The sequence below is a fragment of the Choloepus didactylus genome, chromosome 2 (assembly GCF_015220235.1).
Source record: "Choloepus didactylus isolate mChoDid1 chromosome 2, mChoDid1.pri, whole genome shotgun sequence".
Classification (NCBI taxonomy): domain Eukaryota; kingdom Metazoa; phylum Chordata; class Mammalia; order Pilosa; family Megalonychidae; genus Choloepus; species Choloepus didactylus.
In genome coordinates, this window is record NC_051308.1 from 103,685,149 (window position 1) to 103,705,452 (window position 20,304).

A 20,304-nucleotide genomic window follows, 5' to 3' on the forward strand; every position below is an offset into this window, starting at 1 on the left:
CCTACAAGTGAGATTGTGGGTACATATGGTAATGCTATGTTTAACTATCTGAGGAACCACCTGTTTTCCATGGTGGCTGCACCATTTTACATTTGCACCAACAGTGAATGGGTGTCATATTTCTCCACTTCTTCTCCAACACTTGTTATTTTCCAATTAGAAAAAGTAGCCATTCTCCTTGAATGTGTAATGATATCTTATTGTGGTTTTGATTTGTATTTCCTTAATGGTTAATGACATTGAGTATCTTTTCATGTGCTTTTTAGCCATTTGGATATCTTCTTTGGGGAAAATGTCTATCGAAATCCTTTGACCATTTTTAAACTGGGTTTTCTGTCTTTCTCTTGTTGAGTTGTAGGATTTCTTTAAATATTTTGGCATTAAAGCCTGTGCTGGTTTGAATGTATTATGTCCCCTAGAAAAAGCCATATTCTTTGATGCAATCTCGTGTGCTAGACATGTTAGTGGGGATTAAGTTGGAATGTTTGGATTACGTTGTTTACATGGAAATGTGCCCCACCCAACTATGTGTGATGACTCTGACTGGATAATTTCCATGGAGGTCTGCGGTCGGGGTTACTGCTTCTAGGGGGAGTGGCGGCCGGTAGCCGAGCCCTCAGCTCTCGGGGCTGCTTAAAGGGTACCGGCGGCGGGGGCTCTTTCCCGGAGGCGAGGGCGAGGCAGAGGACGTGGCCAGGGTCCTCGGCGAGAGGCGTGCAAGGTGTGGAGGGCGGCGATAAGGACAAAAACACTCTTCATCCAGTAGGAGTATGCGCCAAAGAGATTTATTCAGGGGTGATTACAGGTTATATAGGCTGGTAAGAGGGGCAGGGCTGGAAAGGAGGTGAAGTAGCCTAAAATGGCAATATTGAAGGGAGAGGGGCTAGGATTGGTTCTGAGAGGACGCAGGAGCCGTTGCAGCGGGCGGGGGTTGTTCTGGCCACGGTGCATGCGCGCTGGCGGTGGCAGGAGTGGCCTTGGCACAAGGGAGTATGTGGGTAAGATAAGGAAGTGGGGAAAGGGCAGTTGGGAGAAAGGCGGTTTCCTCCGGCAAGCCTCCCCTGCCAGTGGCATTTTGGGTGAGGAAAAGGGAGCTGCCTTGACCTCGCTCCTCAGGCTCGGGGGGGCTGCAGAGGGCACTCACGCCCGTACCTACTACCCTCCCCAGGGGGTGATCAGGTCCCCTGGCCCAGGCCTGGCAAGCCGAGGTACAAGCCCAGTCACCCGCAATTCCCCTTTCTTTTCTAATTAGAGGAAGAGGCTTTACCGGAGAGGCCGCTAAGGGTGAGGGAAGGGGGAGGTAAGGGAAGGGGAAAAAAGGGGTTGACGGTGGCTCAGCGAGGCTGGAGCTCAGTGTTGGTGTGGTGCCCGGGCGCTTGACAAGGGCTTCGCTGCAGTGGGCTGGGCGAAGGTGAGGGGTTTAAAGTTCAGGGGTTTAAAGTTCAGGGGTTCAGAGAAGCTGGAACTCGAGGCGAGAGCGATGTTCAGGTGATTGGGAAGGGCCTCGCGGTCGGCGGGTCGACCGGTGGCGTTGAGGTCGCGGAGGGTTGGCTGTCATCTTGGAGTGGGGGGCTTCAGAGGTGGCGAGCCGCTGATACTGGATTTGCACGAACGAGGAAAAAAGGGCATCTGTTTGTTTCCTTACAAGCTGGACAATTTTGCGGATGAGGCAGGGTCCTAAGATGAGAGCTAGAATAATTATTAATAGGGGGCCAAGAAAAGGAAGGATGTATGGGAGGATGAGAGTGAAAAAACTGGACCAATAATTGGTGGCTTCACGATCTCTTTTACGCTTTTCCAGTCCCTCTCGGACCCTTTTCAGGCTGTCCTCGACGAGACCTGTGGAATTGGCATAAACACAGCACTCTTCTCCTAGGGCGGCGCAGAGGCCTCCTTCTTTGAGGAGGAGAAGGTCAAGACCTCGGCGGTTTTGGAGCACGACTTCAGAGAGGGAATTGACAGAATTTTTTAGATGGTAAATAGCGTTTTGTAGGTGACGAATGTCCTCGTCAACAGCCGCCCTGAGGTGAGTTAGGGCGGAGCCTTGACTGGTTAGTGCAGCGATTCCGGTGCCAGCGCCGGTAAGACCTAGGAGGGAGGCAATTGTAAGGACGGTGATGGGCTCTCGCTTTTGCAGAAGGGCAGGAGCTGCAGTTCTTTCCAGACGGAGGAAGAAGTCTTCTTCGCTATGATATAAGACCCTAGGGATAAGGACAATTAGGAGGCAAGTTTCTTTATATTCGCTGATGATATTCGTGCTGAGACAGGGGGTAAGTCCTGTAGAGGAGCAGAGCCATTGGGAGGAGTTATGAGGAATGAGAAATTTTGCCGAGCTACTGGGAGATGAGTAGCTGGCACAGGCAGTGAGGTCGGGAGAGTTACTGGAGCGAGGGCGGACGCACTTTCCCGTATAGGAGACTGAATGAAAGGTCAGGGGGACGGCAGAGGTATTCCAACTGCATTCCGAGGGGCTGTCTTCTGTGCTTTCTGAAAAGGAGAGGTTGGAGGCAACGGGCTCGTACAGTGAGGAAGAGGTGGAGAGGCAGAGCCAGCAGGAGGAGGTAAAATTGGGGTTGGAGGAGTTCACTGAGGCAAAGGCGGCTTGGATGAGGCTGAGGAGGGGAGAGGAATAACGAGAAGGGGGCAGAGGAAGCTGGGGGGGTGGGGTTTGAGATGTAGTTGAAGTACGTTTAGTTGGAACTAAGGTGCGGCTGGAGAGCTGTGGAAAAAGGGGGTTAATGACTTTATTAGGACCAATGTTAAAGGGCTTTTTTATAACAGTATCTTTTTTTGGTTGGTTTAAAGCCTCCTTTCTTATGATTATAAGGGTTCCCCGATCGAACCCCGATAGCCAAATTCGGAAGCCCCAAGTTTTACCTAGGAGCCAAGACGTATCGGCAGGGTTTTGTATGGTGAGCATTAATCTTTTAGGGCAAAGGTACCTGTTGAGATAGTGATAGCCTGAATTTTGGCAAGTATACGGGATTACTGCGAGGTTTAGAAATTTGTCAGGGACAGAAGGTTTCCAGCCAGTGGCTAATGTTTCACACCCCCAGTACGGGCAGTAATAGTCCTTTGGGGATTTACAATATGATTTTCCAGGATTTGAAGCTGGACACATATAATAATCCTGAACATAATAATCTTGAATTTTTAGGCTGCCTGGATAACCAGGAGGTTTTGGATTAGGAGGGATAAACAGATCAATGGCATAAAAGACGAAGGAGGGAGATCCCACTGTGGTGTTGGAAAAAATTACTGTGGAGTCTTTCCAACGCGCAAGAGTCCACTTCCAAGGCTGGTGGGGATCGCCCTGGGTAGAAGAGGCAAGAACTAACATGGCCATTAGAAGGGAGGTTATGCTTGGGTGAGGGTTGAGAGGGTGTATGACATTGGTTTTTGCCTGTTTATAGAGGCGTATAATTTTTCTAATTTCTCGCCGCTGCTGCGCTCTGCTCGGACTGGGGTCCAGGCCCAGGTATACTGTTGTCATCTGGTGCACCAGGCTGCGGAGACGACGGCGTTCCCGTCTCGTTGGACGCGTGGTTGCTGGTGGCGGGCCGGATTGCCCTTCCTGGGATCCATATTGGTTGTGCTGCATCATCTGGAAAAACACAAGCGAACCCGCGCCCCTGGGCGAGAAGTGGGGAGGGACCTTTCCAGGTATTATTCTCCGGGTCCTTCCAGTAAACCATCGGGGCCTGGGTGGGCCTATACGAGGGCCCCCAATGTTTATGTAGGGGCGAAAGCCCTTCCTTATTGAATGTGAGTAGATTAAGGTGAATAAGGTATGCTATAACAAGGTCCCCTGGAGTCGCCTGGGGGAGCATTGCCCTTTCTTTTTCAATTTGTATTTTTAAGCGGCGATGGATTGCTTCTACAATGGCTTGTCCCTGTGGATTATAGGGGATGCCGAAATGATGGGTGATGTTATATAACTGAAGAAAAGCCGCAAAAGAGGCACTGCGATAGGCAGGCCCATTGTCTGTTTTTAGGTCCCAGGGGACTCCCATGAAGAGAATTCCTTGTCTCAGGGCTTTGATACAGTGTTTGGCCGTTTCCCCGGCGAGGGGGACTGCATAACACATAGCTGAAAAGGTGTCAATCATTACATGTACATACTTGAGGCGCCCAAAGGACGGAACATGAGTTACATCCATTTGCCATCTAGAATTTGGTTTTAAGCCTCGTGGGTTGACTCCTTGAGGTTGTAAGGGGCCTAGTGGCGCAAAGGGCGCACAAGTTGCACAATTGCGGACAAGATGTTTACAGGTATCTAAGGGGAGGCCAAATAGATGATGTAACGACGTAGCCGAAAAGTGAAACCTGGAATGCAATAACTTGGCCTGGTTAACAGTATCCCCCGGAGGGGCTGCCGTGTGGGTTAGCATAGCTTGGGTATGTTGAGTTGAGACTGCTTGGTCTACTATACTATTGCCATTAGCCAGGGGCCCCGGAAGGCTTGAGTGACTACGAATGTGGCTAATGAACCAAGGATCCTGTCGATGTTCCAGGATGCTTCTGAGGTTAGAAAGTGCTTTATCAATGGCCGAGTTTCCGGGGAAAAAGGTGGAAAACGCGAGGACTCGGCAGACCTGATACGTGTAGAGGCTGTCTGTGAAAATGTTTACTGGGTGGTTACAGTGGGCGTTTAGTGCGTATGACACTGCCAGAATTTCCCCCACTTGGACTGAATGAAGGTTGACATAACTGAATAGGCGGGGTTCTGGATGGTCCTGTGAATAAGAGAGGAAGGCGAAACGGGTTTTGGAGGCGTCAGTAAAGACGGTGTTGGCACCCGGGATGGGTGCAGAGGAGGGGAAATGATGGAAGGGGCTGCGGAAGGGAAGCTTGGCGAGTCCCTGTAACAGCCGATGGCTGGGATAGTGACAGCTGAATTCCCCCTGAAATCCTTCTAAAAGGATTTGCATGTCCGGGTTGTCACGTATAAGCAGGCGGGTTTGGCCTGTGTCTAGGGGCCAAACAATTTTTTCTGGCGGCTCTCCGAATACATGAACGGCCAAGGTAACTAGATCTGAAGCCAGGCTGATCCAGAGCCGCACTGTAGGGCAAATCTTCCTAAGTCGACTTTTAGCGGGATGCGCCCAAAGTAGAGGGCCTTCCTGCCACAGGCAGCCCATAGGTGTGCCGGGCGTAGGGAGGATGAGTGCTATAAGATTGCCCTCCTTGGTGTTGAATCTGTTGAGACAGCAGGCAACGAGTGCCTTGTTAATTGCGGCAATGGCTTCCTTTGCCTCTTGGGTGAGCTTAATGCGCCGGGAGATTGCTAGCGGCGGGGTTTCAGGGACACTCAACAGCGTAAAGAGTGGTTGTAGCTGTGCTGTGGTGATCGGCAACGCAGAGCGGAGCCAATTGATCTGACCGCAGAGCTGTTGAAGCTCAGTGATAGTGACCCGGTCCGGTATGTCCAGCTGAGGAGCGGACGGAGCAATGGTTTTATCAATACTAAATCCTAAGAAGGCTAATGGTGGCACAATTTGAACTTTATCGGGTTGAATCGTAAGGCCAAGGTCAGCTAAATTAGTGGTGAGGTCTTTAAGGAGTAGAGGAAGTGCCTCGGCGTCCTCAGAGGCCACCAAGATGTCATCCATGTAATGGATGAGCATGGCCCGCTTTCGCAGGGGGGCCACTGCGTGATTAACATACTTTTGGCAGATGGCCGGACTGTTACGCATCCCTTGAGGGAGGACTTTCCATTGATACCTGCTAGCCGCACCCGCGTGATTGGGGACGGGAACTGTAAAGGCAAAGCGCGGGCGGTCTTGCTCATGTAGCGGGATGGAAAAGAAACAGTCTTTGATGTCAATAGTGGCTACATGATAATGGGCCGGGATAGCCACCGGATGGGGGAGGCCAGGCTGCGGGGAACCCATGGGAAGAATATGCTTATTGATTTCCCGCAGATCATTGAGGAGCCTAAATTTCCCTGTGGCCTTTTTATGAATAACAAACACTGGCGAATTATAAGGACTAGTAGAAGGCTCTATGTGGCCAGCGTCCAATTGTTCTTGTACGAGGGTTTGGAGTACTACCAATTTATGCGTGGGAAGGGGCCACTGCTCCACCCATATAGGTTCCTCAGTATCCCACTGCAGAGGAACGGGCGTTGGAGGTGTTAAACGAGCAGTGGCGCACATTATTGGGGGGGCTGCGCGGTAAGCACTGCCCCAAAAGCGGCAAGGATATCACGGCCCCATAAAATTTGGTCTATGGTGTGCAGAAATAACGGGCGGAAAGTGCCTGAGTGGCCTTCTTCATCTTCCCACTTAATGGGTCTCATGGCTTGAAGAGAAGTAGAGGTACCGGTGGCTCCCACTACCGAGGGACCATCAAGAACCATGCACATGGTGGCATACTGAGCGGGCATGCAAGAGATTTCTGCCCCTGAATCGAGCGTGCCTGTGTACCATTGCCCTTCTATTCTTAACTTACGAGTAGGTTTTTCTGGAGTGATGGGGACTGTCCAGAGAAGCGTTTTATTGTTGGAGCATTGATTAGTTTTATTGGAACCGGCCGGCATGCTGCCTCTTAGGGGCGGGGCTGAGGCTTGCCCCGCTTGGAGTTTAAAGCCTGTTCAGTGCTTTGGTGTTGACTACCGCCAGGGCACCAGGGATAGCAGAATTTTTTTAAATCTTTCTCGTTAAGGTCTCTGTGGCTGTTTTTGCAATCGCGCGCCCAGTGATAACCACGTTGGCAACGCGGACATGGAGTGGAAGGGGGGCGCCCATTGCGCTGCATGTGAGGCGGGCGTTTGACCTCCGCATTGGGGCACTCCCGGGCAAAATGACCGCTCTGCCCGCACTTAAAGCAACCGGTGGTGGCGTCTAAGGCAGCAGTGACAGCACCAGAGACAGCTTGGGCTAGGGACGCGGCAGCTGGGTCAAAGGCGCTGCAGGCGAGAACCCAGTCATTAAGTGTTTTTTCCCGCAAGGGGAGAATGGCTTGCTTACAGAGGGGGGTTAGCCCCTTCTAGAATGAGTTCACGGGTGAGAGCTAGCTGGGCTTGAGGGTTGGTTACTTTTCTAGCAGAGGCTTCTTCAACCCTGGAAACAAAGGTGGCGAAAGGTTCGTTTGGCTCCTGGAGGAGCTTGGTAAAGTTGTCAGGTCGACGGGCAGAGCAGTTGGCAAACGCGCGTAAGGCGATGCCTCTGAGGACAGTCCAGAAGGCAGCAGGGGCATTAATATAAGCAGACGCATTTAGAAACGCTCCAGTGCCCAAATAGGCTTCGGGGGGATGATAGACTCCAATGGCTGCATCTTGCTCACTTTGCTTAGCTGCTTCTGCCTGGAAGTGAGCACGCCAGTCAACAAACTGACCGGGGTTAAAAATTGAACGGGCAAGCGAGGCCCAGTCTTGGGGGATGCAATAGTTCATGGCGAGATCCTGTAGTATTTGGGAAGCATATGGGCTACCTAACCCGTCCTCCTTGACGGCCTTGCGAAGCTGCTTGATAGTATCTAAGTCAATGGGATACCAGTCATGCGGCCTCTGTGGGGTGGGGGCAAGGTTAAGAGGAAAACAGCGAAAAGCACGAGAGAAAGGAGGACACGCTTGCAGAGGACTTGGCGCGGGAGTGGGGGTAGGGGGAGCGTTGCCCCAAGGATTGCCTTGAGGTGCAGAAGGCAGCCAGGGGTTGTTAGTCGGCAGGGTGGAAGGAGCGGCGGCAGCTGCCGGTAGCGGCTCCGAAGGGGAGCTCGCCGGAGGGAGAGGCGGGAGTGGGAGGCCCCAAGCGTCGCAAGATGGCGGCGCGGTGGGCGTGGCTAAGACACAAGATGGTGGATCAGCCCCGCCCTGTGAAAGGGTGGGGTTCAAGGCATAAGATGGTGGACTAGCTCCGCCCTGTGGAAGGGCAGGGTAAAGCGTATGCGGTTTCTGGCCCAGCTTAGGGCTGACGTCATCGCCGGAGCATTTCCTCCCCTCGATGGAAGAAGAAGGAGGAAGTTCGCCATCTTGGCGTGGCGCAGTGTTATTTTGCTTTTTGGGAGTCACCTCGAGCGCGTTGTTAATCTGCTCGACTAAGGACTCCGTGTCCGAGTCATGATTTGAATTAGTATCGCTATCTGAATCTGTTGGCTGGGTTGATAGGGCCTCCTTGGATTTAACGGGGCCTCTATCAGGGGGGAGGGAGCCTTGAAGGCAGGAGCGGATGGTTATCAGAGTGGGGAGCAAGCCGGGAGGGAAACGCTTGCTCTCATGTTCCATGGCGTTGGTGACTCGATCAATAAGGCGATCATAAGTAACAGGGTCCCAAAGATGGCAAGTGGTGAGCCATGGGTTAAAGGGCAGCAGGAGATCCCAGTATATCTGCAGCTGCCGGACAGACACTTTACAGCGATGCGTGTCTAGGAGACCCGCTAGAGCACGAACTTGAGGTGCCTGACATGTAGATATACCATTACCCATAGCTGAGGGGAGAGGAGGGGGAGTTGTTCCCGAGCCGGGCCGGCCGGCTGGCGGGGAGGAGGAGGAGGAGTTGTTTACCGAGCAGAGAGAATGAGATAAACTGTGGCTGCAAGGCCGAAGGAGACGGCGAGAGCAGAAAGCAGTGCCCTTTGGCAACGAGAGCAGTCAGGGGGGGCGGTTGCAAAGAGGCACACGGCGCCAAATGAGGAAATAAAGATACAAAGAACTACAGCAAAGTAATGGAGGGGAAGAGGGAGAGTGTTAGGAGGAACGGGGGTCATAGAAGTGCGCATACAAGAGGACGAAGAGAGCGTGGGGGAAGGGAGGAGTTCCTACTGGATGAAGAGAGCGTGGGGGAAGGGAGGAGCGGCTTCGGAGCAAGGAACCTCACACGGCTCCGGAAGCGGCGAGGGAGAGGCGGCCCTTACCTTGCAGGCGAGGAAATGGGAAGCTGGAGAGGCGTCCGGGCGAGCGGGTGACCTGCCAAACTGTCGTGTGGAGACGTTCCTCACACGGGGCACCAGTTGCGGTCGGGGTTACTGCTTCTAGGGGGAGTGGCGGCCGGTAGCCGAGCCCTCAGCTCTCGGGGCTGCTTAAAGGGTACCGGCGGCGGGGGCTCTTTCCCGGAGGCGAGGGCGAGGCAGAGGACGTGGCCAGGGTCCTCGGCGAGAGGCGTGCAAGGTGTGGAGGGCGGCGATAAGGACAAAAACACTCTTCATCCAGTAGGAGTATGCGCCAAAGAGATTTATTCAGGGGTGATTACAGGTTATATAGGCTGGTAAGAGGGGCAGGGCTGGAAAGGAGGTGAAGTAGCCTAAAATGGCAATATTGAAGGGAGAGGGGCTAGGATTGGTTCTGAGAGGACGCAGGAGCCGTTGCAGCGGGCGGGGGTTGTTCTGGCCACGGTGCATGCGCGCTGGCGGTGGCAGGAGTGGCCTTGGCACAAGGGAGTATGTGGGTAAGATAAGGAAGTGGGGAAAGGGCAGTTGGGAGAAAGGCAGTTTCCTCCGGCAAGCCTCCCCTGCCAGTGGCATTTTGGGTGAGGAAAAGGGAGCTGCCTTGACCTCGCTCCTCAGGCTCGGGGGGGCTGCAGAGGGCACTCACGCCCGTACCTACTACCCTCCCCAGGGGGTGATCAGGTCCCCTGGCCCAGGCCTGGCAAGCCGAGGTACAAGCCCAGTCACCCGCAGAGGTCTTGGCCTGCCCATTCAGGGTGGGTCTGAATTAAATTACTGGAGCACTATATATGCTCAGACAGAAGGAGCAAGCTTGCTACAGCCAAGAGGGACACTTTGAAGAATGCACTGGAACTGATAGAGGAGCTTCAGCTTACAGAGACATTTTGGAGACAGCCTTTGAAAGCAGACTTTTGCTCCAGAGGAGCTAAGAGAGGACAAATGCCCCAAGAGCAACTAAGAGTGACATTTTGGAGAGAAGCTGAAGCCTAGGGAGGAAAGTCCTGGATGAAAGCCATTTCGCAACCAGACCTCTGGAGCAGACAGCAGCTACGTGCCTTCCCAGCTAACAGAGGTTTTCCAGATGCCATTGGCCATCCTCCAGTGAAGGTACCCGATTGTTGATGCATTGCCTTGGATGCTTTATGGCCTTAAGACTGCAGCTGTGTAACCAAATAAACCCCCTTTTATAAAAGCCAATCCATTTCTGGTGTTTTGCATTCTGGCAGCATTAGCAAACTAGAACAAAGCCTAATTGATTATGCTTGCCAAATATATTCTCCCATTCCTTAAGTTGTTTTTTCACCTTCTTGATAATGTCCCTTGATGCACAAAGTTTTAAATTTTGATGACATCTAATTTATTTTTTCTGTTGTTGCTCATGCTTTTGGTGTAAAATAGAAAAACCCATTGCTGAATACAAGATCCTGAAGATACTTACATTTTCTTGTAACAGTTTTATATTATTAGCTCTTATATTTTGTTGTTGATCCATTTTGAATTAATTTTTGTAAATGCTGAGAGGTAAGTTTTCCATATCCATTCTTTTGTATGTGACTTTCCAGTTGTCCCAGCACTATTTGTTGAAAAGAGTATTGTTTCTCTGCTGAATGGGTTTGGCACCCTTGTTGAAAATCAGCTGGCCATAGATGTGTCGCTTACATTTCTGGATTTCCAATTCTATTCTATTGGTCTCTATGCCTGTCCTTATGTTTTAATTACTGATGCTTTGTAGTAAGTTTTGAAATCAGAAGTGTGAGTCCTCCAACTTTGTTCTTTTTACAAGATTGTTTTGACTATTCCGGGCCCCTTGCAATGCCGTATGTATTTAAAGATCGATTTTTCCATTTGTAAAAAAACAGGTGATTGGGATTTTGATAGGGATTGTATTGAATTTATAGATCCCTTAGATAGTGTTGACATCTTTATAATAGTAAGTCTTCCATTCCATGAACACAGATGTCTTTTCATTTATTTAGGTCTTCTTTAATATCTTTCAGCAATGTTTTATAGTTTTCACTTTATGAGTCTTTTACCTTGGTTAAATTTATATCTAGGTATTTTATTCTTTTAGATGCTATTGTAAATGGAATTGTTTTCTTAATTCCTTTTGCAGATTGTTCATTTCTGCTGAATTTATTAGTTCTAGTAGCTTTGTTGTGAATTCTTTGAGATATTCTATACTTTGGAACATGTCCTCTGCAAGTAGGGATAGTTTTATTTTTTCCTTTCAAATGTGAATGCTGTTTTTTTATTTCTCTTGACTAATTGCTCTGGCAAGAACTTCCAGTATGACATTAAATAACAGTGGTGACAGTGGGCATCCTTGTCTTGTTCCTAATTTTAGGGGGAAAACTTTCAGTCTTTCTCCATTGAGTATGATAGTTATGGGTCTTTCATCAATGTCCTTTATCATGTTGAGAAAGTTCCCTTCTATTCCTAGTTTTCTGAGGTTTTCTCATGAAAGGATGTTGTATTTCTGTCGAATGCCTTTTCTGCATTGAGTTGATCATTTGTTTTTTTTTTCCTTCATTGTATTTATGTGGTGTATTACACTTATTGATTTTCTTATGTTGAACCAGCCTTCAATTCCTGGAATAAATCCCACTTGGCCATGGGGTATAATCTTTTTAATATACTGTTAGATTCAGTAAACTGCTATTTTGTTGAGGATTTTTGCGTCTATATTCATAGGAGATATTGGTCTGTTGTTTTCTTTTCTCTTGCTATCTTTACATGGCTTTGGTATCAGGGTGATGCTGGCCTGAGTTAGAAAGTCTTCTGTCCTCAAGAAGATCACTTTTGATTCATACTTATAAGTAGCTTAGCTAAATTATCACCTATAAAATCTAACTGCATTAAGTGTGGCTTCCCTGTTTTTCAAGCCTAAATAAATGGGCTTTCCTCGCTCAGCACCCCTGAATAGCTCATGGAAGTTGAGACCCAGACATCAGTAAAACCAAACTCCCCATTGGGAAAGAGGCCGTTGCTCTCCGCTGGAGCTAAGGAATTGGGAGTGAAGCAAGGACCTAAGTATTGCAAGGTGGGAATGGGTAGGAATGGTTTCGATTTCTGACTTGTACAATCACACAATTCGAACCTATTTGAAGTTCACAAAACCGGCATCTAGGCTGCGGAATAGTTTGACTACAGAGCTACAGACATGACCTTCAAGGAGGCGACATTCAAAAAAGGGACTCCATCAGCGGTCTCTGTGGCGCAATCGGTTAGCGCGTTCGGCTGTTAACCGAAAGGTTGGTGGTTCAAGCCCACCCAGGGACGCTGCGAAAGTTCGTTGTGAACTGCGCTCAGTCTTGGTACTTTTACTGCAGTTTTACAAATTGGTCTCTATTAACTGACCTTCCCAAGCTTACCATGAACCCCATGTTCAGGTATCATCTAGGCCTAAAGTAGAAGTTGGTGTACGTTTTTTCCTCTTCAGAAGCATATCCTTCGACAGCTTTTTTTTTTTTCTTGCAAAATCTCCTAGCCAGCAGGCTTTTACAAGTGGGCACTGCTACTACAGAAAACAGCCACGTCTCTTTGCTGTTTAGCCAATTCTTGTGGCAGATGCTAAACAGCTGGAAAAGCCCAGTGACTTCTGGCCGATTTTAAAAGCAGCCCAGTGTTCCACGCATTAATGTGCTCTATTTCATCCAGCTACTCACCTACAGTTGGCCACTGCCTTTGTTTTTAAAGTTTTGCTCTTACATATAGGGCTGCTGTGAAAGTTCTAGAAGTAATTTCCCCCGGGGTTTGCCCTTGGTTCCACCTCTTCTCATTTCATATTACACTCTTTTTAGGTGATCTCACCATTCCTGTGCCTGCAGTTATACAGACAACTCAACTTTGTGTCTCCAACACTTCTCTGAGTTCTAAAATCATCCATGTACCCACCTGCCTTTTCCACATGATCCGTGGCCCTCAAAGTCAGCTTCTCCCAAACCGAGTCCATCTTCTCCTCAATCCCCTCAGCAGGACACTTCTCATGTTACCTTTTCCAGTGGCAGCACCGTCCCTACAGAGGAACAAGCCAGATACAAGGGGACTTCCTTGAAACTTCTCCTCACTCTTCCGATCCATTAGTCATCAAGTCCTCTCCATTTTAACATCTCTGGCTTCCCTTCCTGCAAGCCCACTGCCAGGTTCCCTGATGATGGACCCAAGTCAGCTTGAGGATTCTGGTGTAGTACAAGGAAGGTGCCACCAGGACTTCAATCTGCATTTGTTCCCACACTGGGAGTTCCAGCAATCTGGTCTTCCCCCTCAGCCAATGTTGACCTCTCTTTTGTGGTCTCCCTCTTAGACCATGGAGGGGGAACTCTCTGTTAACTGAAGCAGACTTTCTTACCATTGACTGTTTCTCTTGAAAGATTCTCCTAGAAAAACACAAAATCTCAGCTTGTCTCTAGTTTCTGAATATATATCTGTTATTCATTTGCTTATTTCTGCATTCATTTATCAAACATGTATTAACAACTGTTATGTGCCAGGTGCTCTGCAAGGAGCTAGAAATAAAGTGATGAGCAAGAAAACAGGTATAGTTACCATGGTTATTCAGTTCACAAACGACTTCCTGGAATTCCTGGCAACAAAGACTGTGTGAACTGATAGTGCTTCTTGAGGAATTTCCAGCATAAATGGGGCTCTGTGGCCCCTAATTCTTCTTTTTTGTCCATTTACAAAGCTATGGAAGCTACAACTCTATGCTCTGCAATGACCCCAAAATGACTGAAGGAAACTGATGAACTCCAGAAGGAGTAAATACAATATTTTAATCAAAACTGAGCAGGGCCAGCCCATCATTCTTAAACTTGTTGACGAATAATGTTTAATTCAGGGAATTCATTTGAATTCAGGGGAATATATATTGTAAAAATATAATTTAAGCAGTATTGTATACGATTATGGTTTTATTATACTAAAAGGATACAAATAAGAAGAAGCCAATAGAAGAGACATCCAGGGTGAGGCTTCGGAGGGTCTGAAATGCAAGCTTCCATTTCCTCTACTGCTCTGCCAGAGGGGTTCTTTTCTCTCTTAATTTACCGCTCTTATGTAAACCAGATGAAAGCACCTTCACACTGCAAGCAGCTAGAAACTGCCTTTTTAGGACAGCTCAGAAACAAACTTGTGCTGAAAGAGCAGTTGTCCAAAACTAAAGCCCAACCAAGGCAGTTTCTTCTTTTGTGTGCTTATTATAAGGTGTCACCATCCAAACAGTTCAACATTTAAGAAGCTTTACAGTCCTCCTATCCTCCCTCCTCTCATTAATTCCTAGCAGGGAATCTGAGGGTTCCTGAAATGAAAGGAAGCAGCAGAAACAGTTTTATAATTTCTTTTTTAAAATTGGAAACATGCTGTTGAATACAATGTTAACAGGAAAATGCATTCCCAGTTAGCTCACAACCTTCAAACCACATGGGGACTCCTTGATGTTGAGATGAGACTGCTCCTCAAGAAACCCAGCAGTGTCTTCACTGGAGGCGAAGCCAGAGGTTAAAACAGAAGGGACTTGATGTTTGAAGGACGCGGTGGATATAGAAAGGTCCTGGGCTTATTCTTCCAAGGGTGCTGCCATCTTCTAGTGGTGTGGTCCAGGGAAAGACTCCCGGTTGGGGGAATGGAGGAAGATGGACTCAGTTTGGAAAAGAGTGACCTTAGATCCAAGGGGCCATGAGAATCTCATAGTTGGATACATGGATGGGCTTGGAGGCCAAGGAAATAAGTGTGCCCCTAATATTTGCAGCTGTGGGCAAGGGTACACATGGAGGCCAACATACCATATGTCTAAATATTTTAAATGTATAAATTAAGCTAAGATACAGTAAATGAAATAAGATCTTTCTGCCTAGCTTATCAAAAATGCCATTTTAAGGACGGACCTGTGAGGCCAATTTTGCATTTAGAATTATGGGACTCCTCACACTTCCTGCCTGAACATGGTGATCCAGGGAGGTCCTCTCTTCTCAACTGTAGCTCCTTCCTGTCCTGAGAGGGGTTTGTGTGGGTGTGTGGGCAACTTGTCTGCCATGTCTAAGCTCTGTCCAAACCCCTGCAAACAGCTTCCATTTGGCCCCTTGGCCATCATTGGGTGCACACACTGGAGGGCTAATCCACCGTTAGCAGTACTGATGGGAGAAGAGGCCTAATCAGATCCCTGGCATTTGTGCAGATCGTTTCTGGGTGCTGAGTAATAGAGCCTGATTTACAAAAAGGGTGCTGTGGTACAGCTCCAGGTGGGCATGGCCCCTTGGCCCTGCATGTTCCTCCCCCTGCACTGGGAAGGGGGAACGTTTAGAGGAGATCAGGAATAAGGTCTTTTTGGGGGAGAGAGAAGCATAGGGAGCAAGAGAGGGACATGTTTTCCCCAATCAACTGTGAAGAAACTAAAAAAGCAAAAGAGGCGCACAGACTTTAGGAGCAAAAAAAGGAAACATGAGAGAACCTTGTGGGCAGAGGGAGTCAGTGACAAAAATGTGGGAAAGATTTTCCTTTTCCCTGGCTTGCCTTGTGACAATCTTTCCTCCAACTTTTCTGCCACTAGAGTCTTCCACTCTCTGGCCGAAGCAGCAGTCACCGCACCCAGAACCACACGCCCCACTTCAAAGCATTCCTTAGATGTCACCTAAAAGTTTCTAACATGCTCGCCAGTCGTATGATCTTCTTGCAGAAGCGAGGAGTGGTAGGTGACACAAGACCTTCCCTGGTGGTCTAGTGGCTAGGATTCGGCGCTTTCACCGCCGCGGCCCGGGTTCGATTCCCGGTCAGGGAATGTCGCTTGATTTTTTTTTTTTTTTTTTTTTTTTTTTTATTATTTATTCCGGAACGTGACATTTTATTGCTGCTGCTTTTACTCCCACCGCCTCTGCCCGCTTGCGCGCACCCCAAGAAACACCCCAAATAAACCGTCCCCAGGAAGAATGGTAGCCGGGCAAGAAGGAGGATGTGAATAAAGAAAAAGTCTTTCATGTAGATTCAAACTGAATTACCTCTGTCCTACCCCGCTGATTTATTTTTTTTTTTCAATATAAGTAACTTGTACATCAAATGACCTCTAAATCTAGAAAGGTTTGATTGGCATTGGCACAGTTTTAGCAATGGATTTATTTTTTTCCAGTTCATTGAAACCCTAAAAGTGGTTGAATTCCGGAGATCTAGGACAGCGTAAGTAGTTTTACGAGATCCACTGCTGTTTCCGTCGGTGGGTGCGGCCAGATGTTTCCAAGTGCCCCAACTTAGGAAATCAAACTCGTCCATTATACTTATTTACGTATTTTAGGCATGGAAAAATCACATTTAATCCTTTTGGTCTATATAGTACACTTTTAGATACAGTAGTGTCAGTTAACTTTACTGTAACCCAGATCAAACTGGTCCTCTCAAAATGGTAAGCCACATGCCGACAGTTGTTGGCAGCAGACCTAGTGACTTTGTCAACATTGACTTCAGAATCACGTGGCAGTAGTTTGGAAGCTGTGTAGACTTCGAGTCCCACGGCCTTGAACCGACAACACTGACCATTGCCTTGCGGAACAGGACCTGGGAAAGATAACATGCGGGTGCTGCTGCGGTGCGCACGGCTAAAACTGAGGTCGCGGAAAAAAGTCCCACAATAAAAGACACCTTTTGTGAAGGAATAGCTTCCCTGATCGGGAATCGAACCCGCGCTGCGAGGGTGACAGCGCCAAATCCTAGCCACTAGACCACCAGAGAGAGACAACAAATTCGTACGGGAATCATCTTTTGAAAGATCTTAGGAATGACTCAAATTTCAGGGAGTTGAGGAAGGAATGACTCAACTTTTAAGGAACTGAGGAATGTATCTGAAGTGGTGTGTGTGACGCTGGGTGCGATGACTGCTGCCTGGGCCAGAGAGTGGCAGGAGACTTGAGTGGCAGAAAAGTTGGAGGTAAAATTGTTACAAAGCAAACCAGGGAAGAGGAAAATCTTTCCTACAACATTTTTGTCACCGACTCCCTCTGCCCATAGGGTTCGCTCATATTTCTTTCTTTCGTTCCTAAAATCTGTGCGCCTCTCTTGTTTCCATAGTTTCCCACGGTTGGTTGAGGGGAGTGGAGCTTGCAGCTAGTGCTCAGTCACCACCGTGACAGGCACGGAAAGCCTAAGAGATTTGCTGCGCCAGTGTTCACCGTTAGTGGCCACTAGGTCTCCCCCCAAATTAAGCGTCTATTTGACAGAAGGCAGACGAATCGGTGCTCACAGACGGGTCGTCTGTCCAAAGCCTGGTCCCACCCACTCAGCCAGTGGTCCCAAGAGAAGTACGATGCTGATCCCTTTTTTGACTTCTGCATCCATGAAACCATCGCCCATTTCTGACCCGGGCGCCTGCGCCATTCCGGTCCCCGCCGGTCCAGCCACCGAAGCGGAAGGCGCCATCCCATGTCTGGGCCGCCTCCCGACCCTGCCAACCCGCGGTTCCCCGGTTCTTTCATATTCATTAGCGCCGTCACACAATGATCTCCTCTACACCCGCTAATTCCTTAATCATGGCCCAAAGACGGTTCCAATGACAAGGCCCTGGGTCCTTGAGGAATTCCAGGGCGGTGTGTGGGATCTCGAGATTAACGCCGGCCACAGAGGAGACAGATAGAACAATGGAACCTGCATAAGAGCAAAGCAGATATCAGCAATATTCTTGACCCCTATTTGCCTAGAGGAACATAAAATTATGTTATGATTACTCCCAAGGATCAAAGAATTCGGTGGATCTACTATTGCAGTGGGACTTCAGAATGAGTCAAAGTGAGTAGACTGGTAAGCTTGTTGCCTGCAAGACTAAGAGGCCACACTTTGCATTCAAACCAGAGTTGCTTCAAAGGCAAAAAGAAGGCAGTGGCCATCTGAGAAACATGAAGGACCAAGGAACTCGATCACATCCTTTCTTACCTGCATTAGCCAACCACTTATGCTGAAAATGAAGACATAGAAGGAAAGGGAAAGTTGAGATAACGGTGGTAGGAGTCAGTCTGAGTGCAGCCTGCCATCTTTCCCTGTGACCCATAAATAAACCCTCTGCTCCGGACTGGCTCCTAGGATGGGATGATAGATGTGGGCTGACACCCTTTTTGAAAGTGCCTCAAGGAGGAAAACACATCTGCCACCCATTCCATCTCCTTTTGCCAGAAGCATGTAAGCAGCCATTGGAGATTGGCTGAAGTATGCACATTTTGTGTCTCCAGGCTCATCCCTTTATCTGTTCCAGGCAAGAGGGAACTCATCTCTCCATTAAGACCCAAGTGCAAGGTGTGTGTAGACCAGCTGGCAGCCTGGGCTGCAGATTGAGACCCTCTGACCATGGGGGACCCACACCCACTAGTGAAACTGACCTTGCTTTGTTTCTCCTCTATGTGAATAAAACATTGTACCATTCATTGTCTGTGGGGGTTGTGCTTTTGCTGGAGACCCAATACCTACAAACCATGGAGTATGTTGGGACCCTGGGACTGCTGTTCTGTTGGCAGGCACTGGTATGCTCTTTATTACCCTCCATGCAGTGAGAATGCTCCCTTAGACATGGTAACAGGTGTCTCTCCTTCTGACCAACAGCCTGGTACAGGGAGCAGGCTGCCAACAATAACCCACAGTTCCTTTTCCTTTCAGTTCTTCCTTGCTCATCAGCAAGCCAAAGGGAAAAAGTGTTGGCAGAATGTGTGTGTATCAGGGAGTGAAATAAAACCCACTGAGTTAGTTTCGTGCAGCATTTCCACTGTTCTGGCAGGATATATGAACAAGTAGGAGCTATGGAATGTGTATTGTGTAATTTTGTTGATTTAGCCTACAGTTAAGTGCCTTTGAATTTACAGTGTCAAATAAAAACTTAGATAAGGAAAGATAAGCCTAGATAAGAAGAGACTTTATTTAAAAAAACTATTGCATTAGGGAGAATATTCTGATATCAGAAATCTGCAAGTGAGTCAAGATCATGCAGAGAAAGTCTTTTCTTCTGTAGGGAGGTTAGTAAGCAGAGCTCAACAGAATTTTTTTTTTTTAATGTTTTACATGTTTTATTCTGACATCATATTCTTTAAAAACAAAAGGACACAAACATTTACACTTATCAATGCCTTTTTCTTCAGAAGTGGTTTGACTTCTATCCTTTAGGCTCTTTGTCACTAAGAAGCAAGGTTTGATTTCCATACTGCCCATTTGCTGTGAAAGTATCAGAAGGGGTCATCTTCAAAGCAATACTCTGGTTGGGCTTAATCACCGAACAGCTGCATAATTTCTTCCAGGACATTTGTAACAGGCACAACATATATGGGTTTTCGGTTTGGGATTTTTTTCCTCTTTTTCTTTTTTTATAGATGTGTTTCCTGCTTCTCATTCATATTTTCCCTTCTTTGAGTATATTGCACAATATTTTATTATTAAGAAAAGTTTCTCTCAGGCAAAAAAGTTTTTTCTCCTTCTCTTGGGAGGTGCTAATGTGTATTGTTTTCTAAAAGAGGTAAGTGGTTGTCTGTATGGCCATCATCAAAGGCAATAGAATAGACAGGTTTGTAGGATCCAAGTCTGAAACGACAGCAAAGTATTTCAACTATAAATTTTCCAATTCCATGTAACATGCCTATTGTTGAAAAGATTCCTCCAACAATACCACAGAATCTTACAAAGAACTGCCAGAACGGCATATGCTCTTCAGTAACATCACCATAAAAGAACTGAGATCATATTTCATAAATATCCCAGGGACTCCATGGCTGCCTGCAGCATGGTTAATGATACACTCCCTTTCTGTCACAGAAAACTGATGGTATGGTATCTGCTGCAATTTTATATGTATGGAGTTTTGTTGGCACAACTGTAATAAAATATTGAAACATCTGGTTGTGATCAACAGCAATTTTGATTAATAGTTCCTGGGACAAGCTCTCCAAAAGACAAATGATCTACTCTGTGAGAAAAGTTGTAAGAATCATGATTGACAAGTGCTGCCAGATGTGCATGACCTCAGGAATGTGGAATTGCCTTGCCCACAGTTATGTGAAAATTCCCTGCTACTTTATTGACATATAAATGACCATGAATTCTGCATGCATCTGAAGGCTGTGATGAGTCATACTCCCTTGGTGGAAGTGCTGTCCATGCACTTTTAAATATCACACCTTGAAGAAAATTCTCTTCTTGGAATCTTTGGATTAGGTTGTTTCCATGGAGATGTGACCTACCCAACTGTGGGCAATACCTTTGATTAGATTATTTCCATGGAAGTGTGGCCCCTCCCATTCAGCATGCATCTTAATTAAATCACTGGAGGTCTATAAGGGCTCAGACAGAAGGAGCTCACTGCTGCAGCTTGGAGAGACATTTGGGAGATGGCCATTAAAAGTAGAATTTTGCTGGCGCTTTTGAGATAATAGGCCAGAATTTGCCCCAAGAAGCTAAGCCTAGACACATTTT

At 47.8% G+C, this 20,304-nt stretch overlaps 2 non-coding genes and 1 pseudogene across 2 annotated transcripts; 2 read left to right on the forward strand and 1 right to left on the reverse strand.

Moving 5' to 3' along the window:
* Positions 1–12,088: 12,088 nt before the first annotated feature.
* Positions 12,089–12,162, forward strand: TRNAN-GUU. Its single transcript has one exon. It is a non-coding gene; the product is annotated as a tRNA-Asn (tRNA).
* A 3,421-nt stretch (positions 12,163–15,583) lies between these two features.
* TRNAE-UUC lies at positions 15,584–15,655 on the forward strand. The gene has a single exon. It is a non-coding gene; the product is annotated as a tRNA-Glu (tRNA).
* A 2,315-nt stretch (positions 15,656–17,970) lies between these two features.
* LOC119526437 lies at positions 17,971–20,088 on the reverse strand (annotated as a pseudogene).
* Positions 20,089–20,304: the final 216 nt, after the last annotated feature.